This window comes from Struthio camelus, chromosome 6, assembly GCF_040807025.1.
Source record: "Struthio camelus isolate bStrCam1 chromosome 6, bStrCam1.hap1, whole genome shotgun sequence".
NCBI lineage: Eukaryota > Metazoa > Chordata > Aves > Struthioniformes > Struthionidae > Struthio > Struthio camelus.
In genome coordinates, this window is record NC_090947.1 from 6,180,784 (window position 1) to 6,199,907 (window position 19,124).

General features: G+C 47.1%; 1 protein-coding gene across 3 annotated transcripts in view; it reads left to right on the forward strand.

The window, feature by feature from the left end:
* The window catches only part of ERBB4 (erb-b2 receptor tyrosine kinase 4), a 597,238-nt gene that overhangs the window by 192,619 nt on the left and 385,495 nt on the right, over positions 1-19,124 (forward strand). The gene's annotated exons all lie outside the window — the stretch shown is intronic.

Here is a 19,124-nt window from a genome sequence, read left to right on the forward strand (position 1 = left end):
GCAGCGAGAGGCTGCCTAACGGCAGCCCGTCGCTGAGACGGGCGCTCAGTGGGGACGGTAGCCAGCCCCGAGGTGTGTTTATACAGTCGCTCTCGCTTCCTCCCTTCCTGTGATATATTAACTGCTTCGGAAGTTCCCCAGCTGTTTCGGGGATAAATAATGGCAGTGGGAGCCCATATTTAACCTTGGCCGCGCAGGCTGCGTGCTCTGTAGCTGTCGGCTTTTATCTCCCCAGCTATCTGGAGGAGGCTCGCACTGTCTTGCCTACTCTGTATTTACTTATTGATTTGCCTGGACGTAGTCTGTCTCTAATTTGTGTGTGCGTGTCGGCCTTCTTCTCTTTCAGGGGCTGATAAATAAGGGGTGGTTTGGGTAAATAAGGGTGATTTGGGTTCCTCGCAGCTCTGGCTCTCCACCGAGACCTCCAGCACATCAACATCCCTTGCTGCCACTGAGAGGGCGACTGCAGAAAAGTCCTGTAGGTGGGACGGGGGAAAAAAAACCAAGTGGTGCATTTTATTCTGGATTTACAGAAGAAGAGGAGAACTACTTGGGTTACCATTCCTCTTTGTACAGTGAATTAAAGAGCTGGTTGAGGGAACAGGCATCACAGGTGCTGTACAAACGAATATTTCAAGATGATCCAAGTCCTCCAGATCTTGCAGTAGAGCAGCTAGGGCAGCGACAGGTAAATGGGAGCAATTAGGATGAAAACAGAAGGCGGGCAGGGTTGTAGTAGAGGCGTTATAGGTATGTGCATTCATTTTAGCAGCAGACTCAGTGGCCTCAGGTAGTCATTAGATATAATGAACTATATCCAGCAGTCGTTTTGATCTGTAGTAGCATGCGAGATCTAGGGGTACACAAATACTTTCAGATCATGACAGGGAGGATTATGCAGTGGGGCAGAGAGGGGGACTTGGTGACCTCCTTGGGCCCCTTCTAGACAGGTTTTTTGGATTCTGCAATGAAAATTCTCCCAAGAGTGAGTTTGCCGCAAAATTTCCTGTTTTTTCTTGTGACTGCATTTTGTGTGCAGTCCACCCAAATAGTCCATGTAACCTTAATGCCGACTAACTGTCTCCTATATTTCACAAGTTGTTTTGACTTGAGTGTTTTCAGGCTGAGACACTCAAATTTTTATAAAAGTATGCTTGAACTTTAGGTTGTTCAGAAGATAACAGCAGTCTTCCCCTCCAGTTTTCGCCTGAGTCTGAATTTCAGGAGAGAGGGCTTTGCTCTGGGTGATTCAAGGGTAGTCCCCTCTGCTACATTCGCAAACGCTAAGCACTTGCTGTTCCAAAACAAGTAGACTTCTGTCCTCGATAGAGAGATGAGTTGAGTGAGATGTTATTTCCTTGTGTCTTTGATTTTGAGGGTACAGCATCATTATTGTTGACCGTGAACAGCGTTCTCGGCCGTGAACAATACCAGAGCGCTTTGTTTTCAAGTATTGGGTTCGGAAGATGTGCGGTTTGTTCAAAACTAACGTCGAAGCCCTAGTCCTTGACAGTTCAATATAGGCGTTTTCTAGCTAGAGAGCCACTCTTTAAATTACGGGACAGGCGGTGGGAGCTGTGGTTTGCAAGGAAGCAAGGTGGCCCCAGTAGCTCGCTCAGGTGCTCCCCAACTGGGCCTGCGAGAAGGATCGCTCGCCCTTTCCTTCCCTCTTTGGGGATCTGCTGTTGAGGAAGGGAAAACCATAACCAGCGGCTCTGGGGCGGAGGAACTGGCAAGGGGATGGAGGTGAAATCAGTCAGAAACGGCAAAGGGCTTGCGACTTAATCTGAGGGCACAGTACTGCTGTGGGCCCCAAAAGCCAGTTAAAAAAAGAGGTAGACAAGTAGGTATAAGCAAAGATGAATTTTTTTGTGTGCTTCCTGTTATTGTCCTCAGTGGAGGAAAAACTGGATATTCTCTCTGCTCCCCAAGCAAGCTGGAGTTGAAATAAGATGGAGAGGATGCTGTTTATCTGATGTTTGTGGCAACTCCGTGCATGTGATATACAGCAGTGAATTTATGTAATGCAAAATCAAATCTAACCATAATCCCCAAGTAGTATGTTACAGCCTGGGCCACAGGATGCTGCAAATTGTAGTTGGGGAGTTTTAAAAAAAAAAAAAACAACTGACTTTATTTCTTTTTGTTTTTTCAGTAACTTCAGGAAATCAAATGTTTTTCAGGCTTCATTTACCCAATTGTATTCCCTCTCTAAAAGGGAATACGACTGTTCTCGGAGGGTTTTTTTTTTTTTTCATTTTGGGAAAATATCAAACACCCCCCCCCCCCCCCCCAAATCCCCTCAGAGTTCTCCTTCCTTTCACAAAGATTTTCCATCGCTTCTGGAAAATGCTTATATCTGCATAAATCTTTTAGGCCTGACAGCCTTAGGGAAGATATTTTAAATATAGGACCTAAAATCCATACTCGGGCCTGCTTTCTGTCAAAGGCACTACCAGGGAAGCAGTGCTTCAGTCACTGCGGCGCAGCGATGTGCCGTGCCTGAAATCCAGGCAGTGATTAAATGCTCTTTAAGGAGCCAAAGGAAGGCTTCAGTTTTTAAAACGAGATGCAAATTTTTGAAGGTTAATATAGTTGATGTCCTTTAAAATAAGGAGGGGGGGGGGGGAAACCTGAGGTGATTTTTGTCCAAGTTGCGTACTACTTCAGAATCGAGCAGTATTGCCAATAAAAGTGATCTGATGGAGAGGAAAGAGAAGAGCAGATGTTATCTCCCTAATTTTTTTTTTTGATATCTTTCTTAAAAGAAACAGCCTGCAAAACATGGAGATCTCTTTTCCTGTCAGCTTTTGCCCCAGTACAAAGACATCTGTGGGTGCTCCCAATTGCTCTCAGCTGGAAAAAAGAGGTGTGCTTAAACTCGTACATTTTATTCAGACCAGCTGAACCTTCACAAATAGTGGAGCTACCTCCAGCTCAAGAAAATGGTTCTTTTCTGTACAAGTAGTTGTTTGTACAGCTTTTGTTTCAGGATGATTAAAAGGTAAATGCACTCCCCAGCCCCATGCACTCACTGTACATCTGTTGCATTTTATCTCAGATCAAACACTGCAATGCATCCAGAGCATTTTACAGTAGAAATGCAAAACACAACATTTGTCAGTTTAATTCTGATTTTTTTTTTTTTAAATAAGTCCCCCCCCAGGAGTTCACATTTGTAATGGAACTCCAGGGCAGCAATGTATTTGATCTTCTCTTTCTTCAACGATGAATAGACCCATTAGGAAATTATCGTCTGCTTTGCCTCTCTACAGTTGAAAATTTCATTGATTTGTACAATGACAACATTGGAAAAAATTTTACCAACGTTTGCACACAAAGTAATAACAGCCTGTAAGTGAGGGAGAATGAGGGAGAAGAGAGTATTCTGTGAAATCAATCCTTTCAGTCACACTTCACCCCTATTAACTGAGTCTTGAGCACTTGCAATTGAGTATATGCTTATGTAATTTGCTGAATTGGTGCCTTGGAGCTTGATCCTGGCAGCACTGAAATTAGCGCTAGTGCTTTATTGGCATCTGAATTGCATGGCATGGGAGTTTCTGGGGGAGTACTCGGACCTGAGTAATTCAGGTGCATTTGGTCATTTAGTTATTTTTTAACAGATTTCTCTGATTTCACTCAAACAGATTTAGCTGGATTTGAGGGGAGTCACGGGCTTTAAGGAGATGCTGGGGGAAGTAAGGGGTGGCCGTAGGGGTGAGGCCTCCGTGGAGGATGCAGAGGAGCCGCTGTCAAGCCTCTCTGGGAGAAGAGGGGCAGAAGGAAATCCCGTAAGAGAGAAGGCCGGGTGAGGAAGGAGAGGCATTGCTACAAAAAAAAAAAAAAACCCAAACCAAACCCCTGAGGGCAAGGACTGGGCGACTGAACTGGCGAATAACGTTCTCCCCTGGCGTGACGCCCTCAGTATGAAGCGCAGCCACCATGTGAATATAAAACCGCAGCGTCTTCCCTCTCGGTGGCAATTCTCAGCTGAGCTGATGCAAAAAGAAACTTTGCAAGGTCTTCAGGTCCTCTGCGAATATCCCGTTTTTATTTTCCCGTCACTCTTCATAGTGTTCTCTGAAGGGCAGCATGGTAAGCAAAACGAAACAAAAAAAAGGAAATCAAAAAGGCAGGGCAGTCCTCGAGGGTGCGCATACCGCGCTGACTGTTTAATGAAGCAAAAGTAAACTCTCTTAAAGAGCAAGACCTGATTTATTCAATGATGTTGGGTTGGAATTTGTTGATATCTAATATATACTGCATGCTGAGAATCGCTAGCGAAGGAATTGCAGCCACAGCCTTTTTCCAAATACAGTGTTTTGGTGACTCTGAGACTTGAGCCCTTTTCAACAAGGGAGAGAAAAATGAGATGAGCACAAACTTGATCAGCGCTCTTAAAACTATGGGAGGCCAGTTTGTGATGTCAAGACAGTGCCTCACAGTTAATGGCAGGAGAAAATCACAGATACGCTTTGATTCATGAAATAAGGTCTTCCTTCTTAAAAAAAAAAAAAAAAAAAAAAAAAAGCCCCCGTTCATAGCCTGGTAGGCTTGGTAGTTGAGAGCACTGTTTATCAGAAGCAACTCTCCATGGGCTAAAAAGGGAGTCAGGAGGGTCCAGAGGCTGCAACGCGAGCTTAGGAGCTCTGCAACTGTGACTTTCAGTCTTTAGTTTCTCTACCAGATGTTTCTGATGCGTGACCTCTGGCCCAAGTCACTTACCTTTTTGGTTTTTTATTTTTTTTCATCTCTAAAGTCGGGGTTATAGCACGGCTCTACCTTACTGTGTTCATCCCTAAGCACTGACCTTAATTTAGGAAGTGTTATGGGGCAGCACAGTGCTTGAATCCTCTCTTTGGCATCTGCTATTAAAAAAAACTTGTCAGCGAGGGTAATGCATGGTCCCACCCGCGACGGAGAGCCCATCTTGGATGGAGGCACGTGCGTCTTTCCTGCCCCGTCTGTTTTGGGGCTGCTATTACAAAGTGGTTGATCCTGGGGTTGCTAGTTCATTAGTTTGCATGGGCCACGCACAGGTCTGTAAGAAAACTGTATTTTAACGTGATTCGGGGTAGATTTCTGGAGTCGTGCACCCTGGGGACAAGGCCTTCTTGCAGCTGTGCGGGGAGTATCGTACTGAAACGCTGGCAGCCTGTCGCGCGCTGCTGCGCTGCATGCAACGACCAAGTGCTCTAGCGATGTTGCCTTAGCCCAGCTGCAAGCACCGTCCTTGCCATCCTTTTGGAAGAGCCTGAAAGGGAAGAGCAGAACTACATATAAAGGGGAGTAGCCTAAACGAGGCTTGCTTTTACTCCTTGGAGCATGAAAAAATCTCTGCGCCGGGAGCATTAGTGACTTGCAGTACAGGGAATTCATCTGTAAATAGTGAATCAAGGCAGTCTGGCCAGCCTTGTATGGAGAGGGGCATAACTGTAGATAAACGTTAGCTAGTGATACTTTCTGCCTTGTGTAAGATACTGCCTCTGCTGTGGTCACAGAGATGAGGGCTTTGAGGAAGGCAAAGCCAGAGCCCGATCTTTCTTTGCAGAGGATCAGGAAATGGCTCGGGTTCTTGCTAAGCGCCTGCAGATGGCCTCGGGACAGGTGCCAAGTGCAGCCAGTTGCAAATTGTACAGCACTCTGTTGTCCTGCACGGCTGGGGCTTCACGTTAGCTTTCCCTGCAAGTGCTGAGCGAAGCTTCTGACCGCTGGTCCTGAATTAGCGAGGACAACGTGGGATCCAGAAAAAATGCATGGGAGGAGGAAGAGATGTAGTTGGAGGAAGACTAAGAAAGGGAGGAGCTATCCCAGTGAGATTTCAGATGGCTGCATAAACTCTTTCCTATGCATGGTGCGTTCACCTTTTCTTATAGTGTGGCACATGCAACCAAAGCACGTGCAAATCCATCTACCAACGACGCTACAGAAGAAGAGTTTCAGAATAATGTGTTATATTGACAGCAAGGGGCTCTACGGTGACATCCCACTTGGGTGGCAGTGTTTGCAAAGAGCATAAAGAAGATAAAAAGGAAGAGTAATTTTGGCACAATAATCTCCACTTCTCCTATTACAAAAAAATCTGCGAACAAGATCTGCCTTAAAATAAAAAGCAAGCAGCTGCATAATATTACTATAAAGTACGTGAAGGAAGGATCGTGATAGAATCAAACTGCCACAGAGAAAAGCAGTTACGGCTGTGGAAAAATAATCTTGGTGCTTTTCCTACTCAAAGACAGGTTTGCGGAGGACCATCACAGCATGGCAATGAGGTGATACTTGTCATTTGTGTGACAGAGACAAATTAGAATCCAGCCATCTCAGGGTGGGAATGATTTTTGTGAAAATTAATGACTTGATTAGAAGGAGAAATGAAGCTTCTTCAAGGGGACATGCAAATAAAGGAGGAATCACTAAAACTGTCACCTGATGGAAAGTGAACATTACAAAAAGAAAGATCGGTGGGATATTGTAAAAAGACAAATTTGAGATGAGATTAATCATAAACTGTCAGTACGAGCAAAGGGGAGAGCAAGAGGCAGAATGAGCTTGGTACGTGTGTGCCTCGGAAAGGGTTTTCAGCTCAAGCTGAGGATGAGTGTCTCCCTTTCCCAGCCACACTAGGTGCAACCGAGGTGTGCCTGCTCCGGGGCACGGGGCTCCTTTGGCAGGTGGTTTTACTGACACAGTGTTTTTCTGGGTGGTGCTTCCAGCTGTGTCTCCAGGCACAGTGGAAAGGATTTGCCTCCCTTAATCCAGAGGAAACAGTGATTTAAAAAAAAAAAAAAAATTCCTTTCAGTAAGCATGTGTAGTTGCCCCAGGTGGCACATTTGCAGTGTGGCGTCTGTACTCGGCGATTTCTGCAATCGTTCAGGAGGATTAGGGTCACTGTATTTTACACGACAAACAGTTGTAACGTAGATGGGAAAGCAGCACATCAAGCTCAAACTTAGTAAGCGTCAAACCTCCTTTTGAACTTAAGCGGTTTCATTAAGAACCGAATCTACGGAGCCAGTTTTAGGTTCAAGCCCAACGTCATTTGGGGTAGGATTGCATTTGAGGGCAGGCAGCCAGCTACCCCAGAAGAGATTCTTTTGAGCGGGAATATTACCCGCCTTAATAACTGAAGACATGCGAGTAGTATGTTCGCAGAAAGCCTTGATTTGAGTTTGAAGAGTGCCTGAAGGATTTTCTTGCATTTTCTCTAAGTCCAAATGGACTGTAAGGTATATGTGTTTTTTCTTTCTTTCTTTTTTTTTTTTCCTGGTACGGAGAGCCACAAGCCTTTTCAGGCCGATGCGTGTAACGCAGTCGAATCAGAAGCTGTTTATCAAACGCTGTCTGTCTTGTCCAACGCTAACAGCGGGAAGGAGACTGACGCCAAGTCAGTTCTCTTGATGGTTGGTTTTGTCAAACTCGAGTTTGGTGGGAATTTGTCTTGGCAAAATGGGGGACCTTGCTGAGTCCAAAGAGAAAATAAATATCTAGTGCCATACTTCAGCTGCACGTGGCAAAAAAGGATCAGAGAGAAGGTGGTAAGTACAGAACAAGGCGATCTCTATTTCGCTGACTTCGGAGCAGCAGGCAGCAACGGCAACGTGCGAGTTCGTTCTGTGCTCTCGGGCTGGCAGTGCTACGGACGCTTAGGGTAAGTCCCTGCTGGTCCGAGGTGTACTTCAGGTCGACCTGCGGGCTCTGGCAGAAGCCCTGGAACAGTTTTTGTATTTCAGAACATGTTATGACAATAGTATGGATTAGATTTTTTTTTTTTTATGTGTAAGGAAAACGTGCATTGCAGAACATGTGATGGCTTTCCCTGAGACGCACCGCTCCGTGGAGATATGGTTTGGTGCACGGTTTTGAGGCCTCCCTCCTTTGTTTCCAGTCTTGACCTGCATGTGCCAGGTCTGCCTGGTTTAGAAAGTGCTGTTTTTACTGTTTGGCAAGGAGACTGAAGCGCTTGGTTTTCCCACTGAGTCACACCTGTATCACATCAACCTCCAAAAGGTTTCCGGTTGTCTGCCCAGGGGTCCGTGGCCAAGCACGGCCAGCTGCAGTTCCCTCTTAGTGAAAGAAAGCTGCAGTATGTTATGTTTTGCCAGAAAACACAGGTACTTCTGTTGTCCTCAGAGCACAATTATTCCCCTGAGATCCGTCCCGTCTTTGTAGGAAAGCTGAACCGTAAGCGGGGTCCCCTTAGTCTCGAGCTAAGAATTTCCCTTTGTTCCCCACCACAAAGCTTTGAAGCCTGCACCTTTCTACAGCCCTTTGGAAGTAGTGGCTGGGACTGTCTTCGTATTCCCCGTGTGTCTTTAAACATAAATTGCATTTGACTGCAGTGACACTGATTAAGGCGGAGGCACTTGGACGCAGCCCCCCGCGCGGGGAGCTCAGCCAATAAACCCGCTGTGACTGCTGGGTGCTTGGACCGCTTTAGACAGCTGGCGTTTCCTACCGCCTCCTGCCTCTTCCCGGGCTCCCCTTTTAGGAGCAACGATGGGGATTTTGTTTTTTATCCCCTCCCTACCTAAAATATGAGCATGTCCCAGTGATGTGCTTCTGAGGTGTTTGACCAAATATTATTAAAACTCCGCCGGGGCTAATACTCATGAAAAGAGCACGACGTGTGCCTGTGACATTGAAATCATCTAGTAATTCTACAGCGCGTTTGAATCCAAGTGTCACTCAGCCACCACGTTTGCATTAACTTTGCCTGGAACTGCTTGTGTCTGCGCGCACCCGCCAAGGCATCGAGTTTCTCCTTCATGCTCCAAAACGCCACCCGAATCGCAGTTGCGCTGCGGCTAATTGTTATTAATTAAGCCGTTCCTCGCAGCCCGCATAGGTGGTTTTGTTGTCGTTGCAGTGAGAAGGGAATGCATTTGGCAGGCGTAGTCGTCGCCGGCATTAAGAAGGGAAAACGAGGGGACCCTGTCCCTTGAAACGTCTCTGTAGCCTTGCCCTTTGGCACTGGTTTTGGGGTGGGCTTTGTAAACCGGGGGGCACCGAATTAGCGAGCAGCACAGGGCAGGCTCGCTGCTCTCGGGTTAGGTTTGCTGACCTTCACCGCCACTCGCCCGTAAGGCGCAGGCAGCTTCGAGGGCGTTTTGCAGTGGGTAAATTTGCTGGTGCTGTGCGTGCTTCTGCATCACTTAAGCGAGGAGGGGGAATGGCGAAAGCCCAGTCACAAGTTTGGGAGGGTGTGCGCGCTGCCTGCATCTGCCTCCCTCACCTTTCCCAGGTGCAATTTAACCAGATTGGAGCGATGAGGGCAGGAATGAAGCAGGGGATTTTTCCCAAGGTCCTGGAAGAGCCAAAGGCCATCACAGCTGCCGGTCGGGCCGTTGGAGCGGAGCCCTTGGCCTCTGCTGCTGTTGGCGCTGCATTTTGGGCAGGAGGAGAAAATGGCTCATTTAAAAATCGCTTTCTGTGCTCTGCTGTCAAAGCAGCTTTCCGCTGACCTTTGCAAATTGACACTGTCGCAATCAATGGGCCGAAGTTTAAGGGCAATCTCTGGGGGCAGGGGGGACGTGAGAGGGGAATAAACCCAAAGCTTAATAAAATATATATGGGATTCATTTTAAAAAGCTCAACAGGAAGAGCAAACAATATTAGCAGGGACACCTATTCGAGCAAAGTGATGTGTAAACAAGTCGTAACGCACCATTTTTACAGGTGTGGTTATTTGGTCTTGTGATTTCCGGAGGGAGGTGAAACAAGAGAAATACTTGTGCTTTGTAAGTTGTTTTGGGATAGCAACGTATTGGACTGGGAAAAAATTAGAGATTTGGAAGTTGCAGTGCATTTGGGAAGCAGTTGTAACTTCAGAAGCATCGCTCCCCCTCTGCCCCGTACAGGCTTGAAAATGAATCTACGTAAAAATGAAAGGCTTGGTAGAAAGTAGATGAAAAGGGGCAAATGAGAAGAATTTTTGGGAGGCGCTCAGTACCTCGGAAGGGTAGGCAGAATTCATTTTGCTTTTTATTTCTACTGTGCTGGACTGAAGCTGTGGGAGCGGGGGCTTGATTCAAAGCATGCAGGTTTGCGAAAGGTGGAGCTCGGCGTATGTGTACGCGTGCCCCTCCACGCGCGGTAGCGGTCCGTGGCAGTGATGGTTGAGCAGCTTGTATGAAACGGGGTGAAACGCGTGTGAAGCGGAACAAACGAAGGCTCGTCTGTGGGAGAAGATGCTAGCCTAAAACTAGGCAGTATATTTTTATGCGTGCAGTATAGGAGAAAAAAGGCTGTGACACATTTATAAACTTAAGTTATTAAAAAAGATTGTGTTTCCAACGTATACAGGTGAAGTGATATCCGAAAGCGCTTGATTTAATAACTGGTTTTATTACCCAGTTTACCCTATCTTGCCTGGCCAGCCTCCCACAGCCCCTGCGTGATGTGGGCATTACGGCTGTAAAGCCCATTGTGTCACCTGCAATTCTTACAGGTTTAAATAACAGCAGTTCGGCTGTCTTCCGGGAACTGGACTTTCCTCTTTGACTAGGTGATTGTGTTGCTCGAGCTCCCCTCGTATTCATCAATCAAAAATCAACTGCATGCAGGTTCAGCTTAATAAACCTATGCATGTGGACGAAAATAGGATATTTTCTTTAATCATGCTCTCCCGCGTTACCCAGTCACCTTGAAGCAGGCGGACAAAGCAGCTCCGAAATTTGGTGTTTGCTCTTGCCCAGCTGATGAGAGACGTGCAAGCCCTGGCACGGTGTGCTCGTGCTGAAGTACTCTCTGCTTGCTGGTGAGAATTTTTTTTTCTTATTTTTTTTAAACTTCCCAAATGTTTGACCAGAGACTTCCTGTTTAAGACCCTCCCAGAGCTTTGCCTGCAGAGCTGCCAGAATTTGGGGTGGTTGTTCTTTATGAAGCAGTCCGCTGCTTTACCTATTTGAATTCTGTAGCTGTTTTAACTGTTGGATTACGTGGCCTCTGGATTACGTGGTTATCGCTGATGCAGCGCGAGAACGACGGGGTGCAAGTGCGCTCGTTTTGCCAGGCACCCCTTAAACGCGACCCAGGGCTGCAGAAGCAGTAGTGAGAGCCGAGACGCTGCTCCCTTTGTCACGGGTGCCCGAGCGCCCGTCAGGTTTCTCGGAGGTCAGAGCTGGGCCTGAGCGCCATGAATTCGCTCCCTGGTGTGTGCACAGAATGGGCATGTTTGCCCACCGTTCGTTAAAATGCATTTAAGTCGAGTGAATGCGAACGCTGGCAGTATCCAGGGAAAAAGAGGAGGAAAACAGAAAGTGCGTGCGTGCGTCCGTCCGTCTCGGCGGAGCTGCCGGGGAGGGTGGCCGCTGCAGCCCCGCGGCGATGCTCCCTGCACGCTAAGCAGGTGCCTGCCTCCCAGCGCTCGAGACGGCGCTTGTGTGGTCCGATCCGCCCTCTGGAGACGCGGCCAGCGAGCGGGCGGCTAGCACGGGGATGCCTCAGCTGGAGGCCAGGAAGGCTTCCCTGTGCCCCCCCCCCCGCCCCCTCGGTTTGCAAATATGGGCCCTCAGCTTGTTTCCTCCACGGGCAGAGCAGGACAGCGCTTTACGGGGGGGAAATGCAAGGCTGGCGGGAAAGAGGCGTCTGCGGAAGGCAGGCGCGGAGAGGGAGCCACTGCCCCAGCCTGCCTCTTACAGTACCCGGAGGCCGCCTTGCCTCCCTGACACCGGCTGCTCAGGCCGTACCGAAATCAGTTATGTCAAGGCATTTTAAAGGGCCCCAGTGTTTATTTTGCTGGGTTTAGTTGTTTTTTATTACCTGTGAGGAGGTCAGGTTTTTACACCGCTTGCATTTTCACTGCATTCGTCCGGTACGATGCAGAGATGCGGGGGAAGGCACTGCGGCACGTGAGGGTAGGTCCTCGAAAAGCGCGTTTGATCTTCTGCAACGTTCTTGACCGTATTGGGAAAGGCAGTAACGAGCCCGAAGCGGAAAGCTGGTAAAATGAGCAAGGAGGGTTGGAAACTGGAGGGCAGCAAAGGGCAGCGCTGTGTTGCAGAGCTCTGCGAAAAGCTCCTCGTTTGTGCAATCTCCAACCGAGGCCTTACCCAAAGAAGGCAGGTGCTGAGAGCTGGCCCCGACAAAGTCCCTCTTGGAGCGTGTCTGTGAATCGCTTACTGTGGTTACCCTCTTCAATGAGAGCGAAACCGTAAACGTGGAAGACGCTTCAGGAAAGCGTTTCCTCCTCCTGTTCAGGAAAACACAACGTTCCCTTTACGTCGCCGTGCTCTCAGCCTCGCTAAACGTTCGTTTTACACACGCGTAGGAGAAACCTTGCGTTTTAAATGCTTTGCAAAGACAGCTTCTGGGCTGGCGGTTTGCTGTTTCCATCCCAGCAGCCGGCACGCGCAGGGCAGTGATGGAAGGGCCCGCACGGCGCGTCCCTCCGGCTTGGAGGCTTCTCCGCCACCTCCTGAGCGGCACGAGCGCGTCCAGCTTCCCAGTGAGACCTCAAGGAGAGCCAGATGATCGAGCAGATGGCAGATGACTAATTTGGCAAAGTTAGATGAGTGGAAATTGTTTGCTTTAATTGCTTGTCAAGTCCGGTACCTACATTATAGTTAAGGATTGACTATTTACCCACGAAGTAGAACAAAATGAGGGAAGAAAAGTATGTGCCTGTGTGCCCATGTGTTTGTCTGTGAGGGATAGGGAGAAGAAGGGAAGGAGAAGCATCCAGAGGAAATAATTTTATACACAGTGCTGGGGAAAAAAACAGCCTGGCCAAGCCTGCTGTAATAATTTCTGCTTCCTTTTTAGAGCTAGCTACGTATTTTAGGTCCTGCAGTACGCTTTCACTTTTTGTCCTTTCCGGTTGCAGTATCCTATATGTGAGGAAACTGGAGGAGAAACAACGCTGGGAACGTTAACATAGAGCAACGCAATGACAATGACTTGACGTGGTCGGCACGGGCAATTATCCTTGAAATGTTGGGGTATAAATCTAGTCCAGGTTTTGATGCCATTTTTCGGTTGGTACAAACGTGAGCACTGCATCACTGAAATGTGCTGCGTAACATAAACCAAACAGATTTTGGAGAGCTTAATGCAAGGACAGGGTGCCATGAGCGCAGGAAAGTGTAATCACGCATATGTCGTCCTCCTTGACGGAAGGTATAATCGCTGTCAATATTTACTATGCCTGTTGGTTGCCTTCTTACTCTTGTAAGACGGGGAAAGACCTTCCCTTTGCAGATCCCATCTGTTGGGCCGCCAGTGGAGGTGAGACTACCCCCATAAAATATGTCCCAGCAGGTTTTCTAGGAACGCTGAGAAGTTTCGATGAAGGCATGTGAAGCTAGACTGACTTTGGTGGTCAGCGAGTATATTTCAAGGGCTTAATCCCTTTGGTCCTTAGTGCCATCAGCCCAGGAACCTCTCCTCTGTGCAAAGATGAGAGGCTGGAGCAGCGGTTCAGACCAACGTTCCAGATTGAAGTCTGGATGAGAGATTTAACTTCTGAGGCTTCAGTGAACATGCTGCTGACCTCGTCACACATGGGGAGAGCTCAAAACTGTGGTAAAGGCAAAATGAATAATAGCACTCAGCCACGTACAAGATACCCTGTGTTTGTAGGCTCCTCGTAAGTTTGGGTGCAGATGCAAGGAGTGAAGACCTCGCACCTGCGCTAGACCCAGCCATGTGGTGTCTGCTGGTCCCAGCTGGACTCCTGTGGGCTATGTGGTGGCTAGCTGGCCTTCTGCCAGCCTGACACTGTGGCTGTGCTCCATACACCACCAAGGGGTTTGACGGCATACAACTGGGTTCACACACGATAATGATTTTCTAGTGCAGAGCAGACCTTGCAGAAGGAAGATACTCGTGCCAGCTGAGCTTTTAAGCAGGAATACAGGGAAAGGTGTGCTCTGCTTTGCTACAAAAGCACAAGCGTCTCTTGCCTAGAGGGAAAAAAAGGTTCTCTGGTTTGAAAACACTCTCCAAAACCACTGGGGTTAAAGGAAAACAATTGGTGACCTGCTGAAGTAGTTCTTTTACCTTCTCACAGGCAACATCTGCAAGGCTGCAAGTGCAGTGAGTCCCTCCCTTAATTAGGACATGCCTAATTGCGAGCAAACGCAGGGCTTTTGCAGCTCATTGGAGGAGAACTGTAAAATAGCGGAAGGATTGAAACCGTCTACCCCTTTTTGTGTATATCTGCACCGTGGAGGGTACCCAGGCTGTCGTTGCAAGGGTAGCACGTAAGGAATTGCGTGGTGACTGCTACAAAATCGCTGGTAATTAGTTACTCCTTAAGGGCCTCAAGCATTTCTCTCCCCACACACATTTGGGGGTCTTAGCAAATTGCTTATGGCTGTTGGCAATTATTAATAAGCAGCAAGGACACCTTGTCCCTGCTTGGTTTCATGTGTTTTGAGGTTAAGCTGCCCAGGACCAAGACAGTAGTATTGAATGTGTCCTTCATAACTCCAAAGGTAGGCAAATCCTGAGGGGGACTGAATAAAAATTTAAACAAGTTCCCCCTCCTTGCAAAAGTTAGATTGCCCTTTGAGCTGGGAGAATTATGAAATCAATTAGAATTACAAGAGGCGGAATTAGGTTGAGTCAAATATGATTTCTTAATTTGAACTACAGATTTATCCTCACTAAGGGCAAAATAATGGGGTAAAAAGCAGCGGCTAAATGACACTTTTAAACGTGCCTCCACTATTTCCTGCCTTTGAGTGAGTGTCTGAACGATTTGGCTCTGTTGTGGAAAAAAAACATCGATGGGAAGTTAATTTCAAAGTCATGTGCATGAATATTGACGGCAAAAATAAACTCAATACAGGCAATCGCTACCGCTGTAACTGGCGCCATTAGAGGCTGAAGCTGTACTCTGTTGCTTTAGGTAGCTGGTCATACGTAACTGAACCTGAAGTTTGGATGTGTGGCTCACGTCTAAAATAAGGCCCTGGAAAGGGTGGGTGTTACTGGCTGCGGTAGGGTTGTGCGTATGACCCATTGGAACCTGGTGGGAACATGCTGCCATTTGAAGCAACTCTCATCCCAGAGAGCTGGGAGAGGAAATCTGTAAGTCTTCCCTTCCGTTTCCATTTCCATTGGCTGAACTGTTCGCTGTGGAAGGATATACTACACCCAATTCACGGAAAGTTTTTGTTTTAAATGGAGAGTGGCCGAGGTCTACCAGCATGATGGATCGCTCTAACCCTTGGCTCCAGGCTTCCCAGGGAGCTGGAGGCGCGCTGCCTTCGGCTTCCTGATGACCTTTGTGCTAGAGGTCTCAGGGCACAGGCACGCTTTGCAAGGTTTATCGCCAGAACAGCAAAATAGAGGAAATCACAATACACTTGCCGAGTGTGTGTTTGCAGAGAAATGTATTTCCGAGAGCTGCACGGTACATGGATAACCTCGTACAGGCTGCCAGTCAATGTTTGCTGGGCTTTCTGCCTGCGAGAACGTTAGGGAAGGTCGGGTTTTCTGCAGCGTGGTGTGTATGCTGAAAGGGCTCCGAAGGGTTTCCCTCGTTTCCACGAGTACTGAGACACCTGCGTAAAAACTCCGAAGCAAGGCAGGAATATTAAGGTGAAGGTACGTTTATGTTTGGACTCAGCAGTGAGGGAAACTGCCATTTGGAGGTACCTCCAAGCTGCTGGTTTTCTGACTACTGTCAGAGGCAGGCACATTAGTGTATTTATATTAACCAGGGGAGGTTCTTCTGCTGGGACTGCTTTTAATATGCAATCTTTGTTTTATTGTTGTTCCTCAGTTTTGAAGGCTTTATAAAAATTTGCCTGACAGTATGCAGCAAAGTGTTTTGAAGAGACGTTTCTTTATGAAATATAGATGACAGTTTCTATATGGCATGACAAGGAAATACATGTTGTTGTACACACGTTTATGCCCATACGCTGTGAGAACATCCCTGAAAATGCCTACTGTTTTGGCACTTTATTTTAAAGAGCTGCTGCCATGCGTCAGTGCCGGTTGCTATTCTTGCTGCAAGGACAGGGCATGTTGGTAACTCTGCATTGCAGCTGGATGTAGGATCCAGACTCAAGGTCCGACAGACCTGGGATCCAGCATGACGTGTGTTCGGCTCTAGATTCAAAAGAGGTGGCTCAAGCTGTTCTGGTCCTTCTCCCAAAGTGCTTGTTCTCGACTTGGCCTTGGCCTCTCTCCAGGGCCTGGAAACCTAGTGAGAGGTTCTGGTATCTGCAGAGGCTTCTGAAGTCCACGTATGAAAATGCTTTGTAGCATTTGCACAAAAAGAGCCTGATGACTGTGACTCTTGGCAGGGTTTCTGGCACTCCTCCGGGCAAGTGGGAGCTCCTTTGTAATTATAAATAGGAATGTTATTTTTCCATCACAGCAGGGCTGCTTTTTACCTTGCTAGTTATATTTTGCATTTAGAGAAAGGGGAAAAAAAAAAACCTACAACCCAACAACTTATCAAATGCTTCTGTTTTAGAAGACTCTGTGCGAAGGATGAAGTTACTCTCTAGGAGCTAGAGAAACTTGAATCCTGCGAGAGCAGGCAGAGGCACCTCCGCTCGAAGGGCTCACATAAGGAGGGTTATTCTCACGGGGAAAATATTCTCACTGAGAGCTGCCTCTTACTGCTGTATTTTTCCCTATTGTCTAGCTGCATACAGCCCATGCTGCGTGTAAAGCCTAGGCGCGAAGGTCTAACCGCTTTGCCCATGGCGATGCCCTCGTCTGCTCTGGGACTTGGACACGTGTTTTTCCAGTCCTGGGCTCTCTGCTTGCTCCCCAGCGTAGCTCTGGTCTCGCCGCACCGTTGGTCAGGTGCGCGTTGCGGTGATTTTTGCGGCGTCGCACCCTCTGTTTGCTGTAGGGCCTTCTCAGCTTCATGAGCCAATGTGACTGGGGCCACCTGTAACCTGCCCTGGACGAGTCGGGGGGAGATGGACCATCAGTGGGGTAGCTTTGCATGAAATTATCCTCCCTCTGATAAAGCTCCTGGTTGAGATCGCAGGCAGCTTTACCTGTGCACAACCCTCCTGCAAGGGCAGGCTGCGAGTGTTCTGCCTCCTGAGAGCAAAAAATGGCTAAATTAGCTTTTGTGAAACATTTAATGCGTGTGCAACATGAGATAGCAATGTCGCAGTATATAGCTTTATTAGTTGAGCTTGCTGGAATTGTTCTCTGAGCTATGTTGATCCTTAGCACTGATTGTGAACTGGAACAGAAATTATTTGTTAGTCCTCAGGAGCCTTCAGACTGAATAATGCTTATTCGGAGAGAAACTCCGTCAATCTTGTGGTTATAGATGCAGCTGTTGCTTTCAAGGAAAAAGCAAACGAACAGATTTTGTAATAGGTAGCAAACGTTTTTGAAGTCTTCTGATGTTGGTATGTGTGCGTCCTTCTGAAGGATTTAGATGCTTTACAAGCATCTAAAGATTGTTTCAAATAAAATTTTAAATGTAACACAGGACAAGATTTTTTATTTTGGAAAGAAAGGTGGACCATCCCGCAGTGATAATGTTTAATCCTTCTGGGTGTTCCCAGTCCCGGTGGGAGGACTAGGAGACTGCATGGGGGACCCCCAGGATTTCCATTAAAATATTATAAACAAAATCGTGTTTAGACATGTTGTACTCTAAATGGTAAGGTTTTGTGAGGAAACTTTCAAAACGGGAAACTTCAGGGGTTAGACTGGACCTTGAAAAGAGGTAACAGTTTTCATTTTAAAATGCAAATGAACAAAACTGGTTTTGATTATTTCCAGTATAGTGTAGTGAGTATACTTCAAAGCTTTAAACTTCCTGAGGGCTTTGAAAGTTTAATTTTATCAAGTTGTAGAACTAAAAAATTACATCCCTTAAAATATTTCCTAATCTAGACCAAACGCGTATAGGAAAAGCAGTCTTTCCCTAGTGCCTTTTCAGCTTTGGTCTGTGCTGTTTAACTGCTCTTCATGAGAAGAAACAAAGTTGTCTGATAAACCACAATGACACCAGCCCCTGGTATCCACCCCTGGTGAGGAACTACTGTGTGAGAGGAATGGATTTTGCTTGCTGTTTTTCGGGCAGAGGGAGTTTCCTTGGGAGAAAACTTTGGAGTTTTCCCAGGTCCTGGGTCTGGAGCTGCTTCCCAGAGCCCTTTGCCAAGAGGCTCTTTGAAGCTCGGGTCTCCCTGGCACAACACATCGATGTGCAGCGTACGAGACTCGCAGCAGTGAACAGAGATGAGAATTATTCCCATATCTCTTAAAAAAAATTTTTCTTTTTAAAGGGAACATAGCAAGCAGTCAATAGTAGTACTCCAAAAACTAATTATTTTTGATGTTTTAGGAAAAGGGCTCACGTCTTTCAAAAGAGCGTATTTTGGCGAATTCTACTGGTTATGCCTCCAGTCATGGAGAGTGTGGTTTGTATCGATCTGATCCGAGAGTGGGAATGGCTCCAGAAACGCTGTTCTGATCTGGCTCATGTTTTGCATAAAGTACTGCCCGTTTCAAAGGTTAGGTTATGTTCAGGTTTACTTACTTGCCTATAAGAACAGCTGGCAAGCTGTTGGTAAAGAGTAAAAGTAGGAGGCAAAACACCCTTCAATCCTTTGGAAATCTAAGTAGCGTTGCTATTATGACAGGCAGAAAGATGCAACGGAAAAAACGCAGCTGAAAAATGCTGCTTCTGTGTATCCTTTCCTAATTCACTTTTGTCATTGCTTGGTGTGCGACAGTGTGATAGACTCAGAGCGATAATTCCTGGAGTAGCTTTGAACTGGACATCAAAATTGGGAACTGAACGCTACAATATTGAAGGATATCTTCTGAAAACTGGCTGTACTAAAATGGTATTTGCTAGCTCATCCAGCACATCTCCGTGATTATATTCAGATCAGAGTTTGGTGAATTTTGGAAATACAATATACTTTTTTGCTATTGTCTTGCTCTGATTTTGTTGTGCACCAGGTTAGAGGTGGCTGGGAAGAGAGGACTGAAGGAAGGAGAGGGGTGAACCGTGTTGGATACGAGCCTTTTGGTCAGGTTGCTCTTGGTTTTTCTAGCAGACCCTTCTAGACATCAGCAAAATGGGAAATATATTAGACTGGACAGATTCGCTCCGATGCGCAGGTCTCCAGCCGTACAGCCATTAATCCGTGACTAGTACACCCCTAGTCACTGCCTA